The sequence below is a fragment of the Rhea americana genome, unplaced genomic scaffold, assembly GCF_003343005.1.
Source record: "Rhea americana isolate MKP2758 unplaced genomic scaffold, rheAme1 scaffold_161, whole genome shotgun sequence".
Lineage (NCBI taxonomy): Eukaryota > Metazoa > Chordata > Aves > Rheiformes > Rheidae > Rhea > Rhea americana.
Window position 1 is genome coordinate 1021773 of NW_028185717.1, and position 6392 is coordinate 1028164.

The 6392-nt window shown below is 47.0% G+C and overlaps 1 long non-coding RNA gene across 1 annotated transcript in view; it reads right to left on the reverse strand.

Annotated features, from left to right (window-relative positions):
* Nucleotides 1-2575: 2575 nt before the first annotated feature.
* LOC146598519 (uncharacterized) overlaps nt 2576-6392 on the reverse strand; it is a 5609-nt gene continuing 1792 nt past the window's right edge. The window contains exons 2-3 of the long non-coding RNA XR_014895258.1: nt 6306-6378; nt 2576-3416 (exon numbers count right to left, since the gene is read on the reverse strand). This is a non-coding gene — a long non-coding RNA (uncharacterized LOC146598519). The remainder of the gene's footprint in view (nt 3417-6305; nt 6379-6392) is intronic.

Consider the following 6392-nt stretch of genomic DNA (forward strand, 5'->3'; position numbering starts at 1 on the left):
CATCGTGCCGCGTTAATCTGACAACCSCGATCCTTCGGGAACAAGGCAGGCTTTCAGTCAGGAGAACCCAGCACCAGAACCGGTGGAGGAGAGGGTCCAGCTCACCCCCCGGAGAACAGAAGCCACTGCCTCCCCGGGTCCTCACGGGGGAGGCACGCACCCGCGGTGCTACTGCTTCCAGTCTTTCCCATTTGGGCTCGCCTAAAATTATTTGGGCGGAGGTAGCGCTTGCTGCATAGTGAATGTAACATGCAATAGGCTTTTTTTTTTTTTTTTTTAAGTAAACTTTACTGAATCCCTTAGGAATAGCCCCTGGGCCTTCAGAATATGACCTAATAGGTGAAATCCGGTAGGCAAAACTSCCGGCCTGAAGTCTCCCTCCTTATGCATTTGCACTCCTCCAGCATCTGACCTATCCGCGCAGGGTCACCTCCCACGCCGGGGATAAGCGAGGTGTGGAGATGGCTCCCACCTGGAGCACCGCTGAGGCTCCCCTGCCAAAGCCGCCACCACCTGCAGCATGCACATCCCTGCCAACAGCAATTGCAAGGAAAAAGCCAAATAAAATGAAATAAAATAAATAAATAAMCCCCACCACCCCGAAGCCCAGCTCCCGCTGGCTGGAAAGCTGCACAGGCTCTCAGCCGCTACCGAGGACGCAACGCCGGCGGCCAGCATCTCTCCTTGCCTTGTCTGTAAACCACTGATATCTCAAAGTTGAATGCACCATAAAAGTGCCAGATACCTTATCTGAACCTCCGATGCCTTTTCACCAGGTGAAAAGAAAATCATTACATTACACATATCAACTCTTCGGGGATTAGACAAATTCCACCAGAGGACTCTGCAAATACAGCAGCGCATGTGACGTGTTGTTTCCAAAACAGATCGATACCCAGCGCAGACAACAACAGAGCGCAGCTACCTATCGTCCCCGCTACCAGGAGCTGCTCCCAACGACATCGTTAAGTGGTGGCCGCCACAACAGCGCTCCCAAGCACGATGGTGTCACCGCACCTCCACGGAAAATACCTCCCCACAGCTCCCAGCRCCACCAAGGCAAACCCACTTCCAAAGACACCTGCGTGTCTGATACGCAGGTACCTGCGCTAGCATCTGCCGCAGCAACAGAGGTAAATACGCCAAGGTCAAGCTTTCTCTACACTAGTTCTGCAGGCTTGCTAAGGAAAAAAAAGGAAAAAAAAAAAGAGTATATAGTAGTCTTTGAAAACATTGTAAGAGTTATCTAAGAACTTGGTCGCTACCATCCCTCTGCTTTGCCCACAGGTACGAGGCAGAAGCTCTCCCCGAGGCCAGGTTAAAGCGGGCCTCGTGGAGGGCTTTGCCCCCGGGGCCTCTGGAGACGCAGGAGGAGCTCCGCGGGCTGTGCCGGCCGCCGGCGCGCTGCTCCTGGTTTGCRCCTCTTGCGAGGCAACCTCCACCCGCTGCGAGTGCTGCTTTCGATCGCGTCCACCTCCCCGGCATCGCCTGCCTGGGAAAACTTGGAGGAAAGAGCTTTAAACCATTACGAACCCATACACGAACCCATACCCCGCTCCTCGTCAAACAGCTGCAGGTGCGTTATCTCGGCGCGCGGGAACCCATCTGAACAACATCACCATCTCAAACACCAAATGCCACCGGCCGGGGGCCACCGGGGCTCTGCGCTTTCCTAGGCCTTGCTAAGGAACAGAATTTCCACATACAAGATGTAGTTTACCATTAGGAGTAAATGTTTGATCTGTAAAGCTTACAAAAATGACTGTGTTTACCATAGGAGATGAGCAGAAAGAAAAAAAAAGGAATAATTTTAAGCTCAAAACAAAACTGTTTATATGACAGCTTTTAGCGCTCCACGATTCTGTGCATTTAAGAGAGATTCAAGCAATTAACAGCATAAACTTTCATTACATAGTTCTATTATATATGCTTATGTGACTTAGTTGTTCATCTGTTATTTAAGTGATTTCCTCGTTACAACGGTACGGTAAAGATATTTGCTGATGTTGTCAAAAAGCGCGGAGCAGTGCAGCCGCGGCACTCCTGGGAAGCCGAAGCGGGCGTCCTTAAAGCCTTCTGCTTCGTCGGTGAGTAAAACAGCAAAGCRATCCCAAATTCGGGAAAGGTTTAAATCATGGAGGAAAAGACGGGGGGGAGGGAATAAATAAATTAATTAAGGAAAGCCCGCGCCCCACGCACGCTCTTTCTGCAGGAGCCAGAAGACAGGAGCGAGCGGCRGAGCGGCGAGAGGCACCGGACGGGCACCGGCGGGACTGGGCAGCAGCGAGGGCACCGGCCCTCGGCAGCAGCACGCCGGCCTCCCGCGCGGCATCGCGGCCCCGGGCACCGAAGGCATCTGGGCACGCGCACGGAGGGGCGCTGGCCCGAGCGGCGAGCGAAGCGTTTCCAAGATAAAGATTATATTTAGCATAAGCTTTTCTGCTGATCAACAAATAACGGCAAAAATACACGCCTTTCCCAGAAGGCCACACTCCAAAAAAACAAAACAAAACAAAACAAACAACAACAAAAAAAAAACACCGAGCAGGACTTAAATATTTGTATTTTGCAATGATTTGCTTAATAGACACACCAGAAGYAAAAAAAGCACTTCAAAGCCAAGCTGAATTTGTGATTTCCTAGATTAAGATATATTAATTTGTAATCAGTTATTCTAATGCTGGACAAGCCTTAATCAAACTAATGGCAAAATTAAAACCAAGCCTTTAAATCCTTTAATTTGACTTAGTTTTACTCCGCGATGCCTGCGCTAGCAAGGACTTCTTGTGCGGTAGGAACGGCCAGCGATACGAGCTCAGTTGCTCCACTGCTCCTCACACCCACGCAGGACTCGGACACATACAGAGTGGGCAAGCTGTAACAAATGCTCGAAAACTTCGGTAAAATTAAACACTTAAAATAAAAGCAGCAAGAACTGAACATAATCGGGAAGATGTGGGATTTCATTAACAGTTCAAAAACTGAAATATGGCCAATGTGGCAGACCTAGCAAATTCTTTAGCACTGCAATGCTTGAAAAACTACTCCAAAACCCATTCTCAAAATCCAGTTCCAGCAACCAGCATCGTTCGACGACGGCTCACACGCAGCTGATGACAAGTGTTTTTACTGCAGGAGCAAAGGTAAACGATTCAGAACGTTTCAAAACATCTAAGAAGATTAGATTTTATTTTGGCAACTTTCTTGAAAATAAAAAAGGCCTCCTGATTCTAACGGATATATATTGTTCAATTTAAGTAACAGTATGAAACCACTTCACAAATACAATATATATGGGAGGTAACTCTACGGAGACTTTCTTCAGAAATAATTTCGGTGCTCACCAATTCCCCCGGTTAAGGTCACAGTCTCTGGACCAGCATGGCTGAATTGTTTTAGTGCTCTCTGCTGAACACCTGCAGACATCAAACAAAAACTCCTGGTCCTTTACGGGGTTGACAAAAGCCTTTCATGTGAAAAATGCTCCATGGGAATGTCACGGCTGTGGCTCAGGTTACATTCCTTTCTCCCTTGCAGCCCTCACCATTTCTTAACGTGGTAAGAAGCCATGTTTGTGAAATTAAAGATTAAAAGGAAACGTGGCTGCACTTTATTTTCATTCACACATTACAAATCACAATAGAGCATCATATATTAGATGAGTAAAAAGCTATTAAGAAGACTTTAAGCATGAAATATTACCACACTTGCTAAAGTACAGTTAGTTTCACTTCACTGCTTGGGGCTACTTTGCTTTGGGGGCTTTTTTTTTTTCTTGCTTTTTTCTTTTTTTTTAATAGCAGAAGTTTCAGGTTAATAGTGAGGAATGACATCTGTGCTTCCTCATCAYGGTAAATATCAATTTTAGAAGGGGACCGTTAAGACAAGGTACGCTCCAGCTTGAGAAGAGCATCTGTCCAGCAGGAAGAACCCGCAACATGCTGCTTGCTAAAATTCCCTATTAGCAACACGTATAATTAGAATAATAAACTGTGCTGTTACGTTATTGATGGAGCTRTCTTTAATCCTGCCACACACCTATCTAAAACATCTCTTGAAGGAGCCGTCCGGGCACTATCACACAAAACGGGGAATTCTCAAGCCCTGCCTCAGGCCAGCAGCGCAGAGCAAATATTTTTAGCGAGGGCTGAAGCCCGAGCCGCTCGCGCGGCCGGCTGCCCAGGGCGGGCGCCGCGCACCACCAGCCCCGCTTCTCCTCCTCGCCGCACCTGCCCCCTCGCCGCGACCCYCTCGCTGCGACCCACGCAGGCGGCTCCGCGCGGCTCTTGGGGAGCCGCCGCTCCCTCGCCGCAAAACGCCGCCCCCAATAGCCAAGGAGCAGGTATTCACGTAGGGAACGGCAAATTCTTTACCCTGGGAAGAGCAGGCCCTGCGCTGCGCAGCATGGGGGGGGGGGATTTACCCCCACGCAGGACAGGTCCCTCGCCAAACCGGCTCCCTCATCCCCCCTCGTCGGCACACGCTGTACTACAGCACGTACGTGTCACCGCACCGCGTGAGACTTCAGYCTGCATTTCACGCGCAGGTGTTATTTTCAGTGGTCCGTATCTTAATATCACTAACTTACTTCAGCTCATTACATCATTTGTATGTCTAAAACGATGCATCAAAGTTACTGCAACGCCCTCCAGTTTAGAGGAGATCAAAAAAAATAAAATAAAATAAGATCGATTTTGCTCAATGCTCAGATTTTCTATCCTACGTTACTCCTGATCAAACTGACTTCATAGATGAGGTTTAGGATGCATTTATTAAACACAACCACCTAGTTAATTGCTGCTAGACCAAGTGTTAGCTGCTGCACAGACTGCTATATAAGCACGACGAATTGATCTGCCTGGCAAACACTTTACGTTTCTCTCCAACAAAAACAAACAGAACAGATATTCTACATTCAGTTACATGAGTTATTAAAATTATATAATTCAGAAATTATAAAAATAGGATCAAAATCTTTAGCTTGTGAGATATAAGGCAAACTACAAGTGGAAAGTTGTTCAAACCTAACAATAAAATTCTCTAAGTCACTATATTCAAAATGTAACCAAATTTATGACAGTAAAACAAAATCCTGTAATTATTTTGAAAGTCTGGACRGAGCAAGATGCATAAAATGAGTGTTTGACAACTTCAGGGTGGCATTTGATAAATATCTTAAAAATAGATACTACAGACTACCTTCAAATTAAGTAGTCTCTTTTCGGAAATAAAAAGTTAGTTAACACATCGGTGCATTCGATAAAAACGACTGCACTGAACGCACAGAAGAGGAGCCTTTAAACCRACTACAGACTGCAAACACCAGGCTCGAAACTATCCGCAGTGACGTGTTTGTGTCTAGATATCCACTGGCAGTTTGCAGCGGAGACTCGTCCAAATTTGCCATCTGATCCAGAGCAGCGCTGCGCGCACACCACCACCGCGCGCGGCCGCGCTCGCCCGCCCGCGGAGCCCTCTCGCGCGGCACTTTGGGAGCGGCGAGGAAATTTCCGACGCGCAACTCTCGCCGCTACTTTTACTTCTGGTTTGGCAGGCGTATGAACAAGCTCTACGTAAAACTTCAGCTGCCAGGCTATTACCGCACGCACACGTCCTACCGCCCAGCGCTTGGAGCGCACGACGTGCCCCCGCGGCACGACCGCGGCCAAACGCACGCGCCAGCCCCCCGGCCCAACTCCGCGCGCCCTCCAAAGCGCGCCGCTGTTTTGAAGGAAAACGCCCCGCTCCAAATCAGAAAAAGCCCTAGCCCAAAGACGTTAATTTGACCAAAAAAAAAAAAATACTCCATCGGCAGCAAACACTGATCCCCGACGCTAAGAGTCCTTTTCCTGGAGGAGCCTGGCGTGCATCCTACGATACTTATTTATTTATTTAGTTTAAGCAGCCGTCATTCTTATTCACAAAATTAATTCTCACACAAGACGTTTGCATTATCATCTCTCACACATAAAGACAGCATCTGAAAATGTAAATAAAGATCTCCATTGCTTAATTTAAAACAGAAAAAATAAAAAGGGAAAGAGATTTAAATTAGCTCACCTTGAGCTATTATGCAGAGGGGAAGTTTTTTAAAAAATCATAAATGTACAGAAACATTGTGAAAACATCCAAGTCTCATGGAAGTAATAATAATAATAATAGCAGCCAGCGCTTAGGGATAATTCCACTCAAATCTCAACGAATCTGCTCCCCAAAAGAGATTAACAGCACCAAAACAAAGGTAATGCCTATGGATAAATAACCGACAACATTCTGACCATATATTAAACAAAAATTTTACATACTTGAGCCAGTAAAATGTCCACTTGCCAAAGAAGTTGGTCCATTTTTCCCACTGCTCACAGGAGGTGAAAACATCTAAAAAAAAAAAA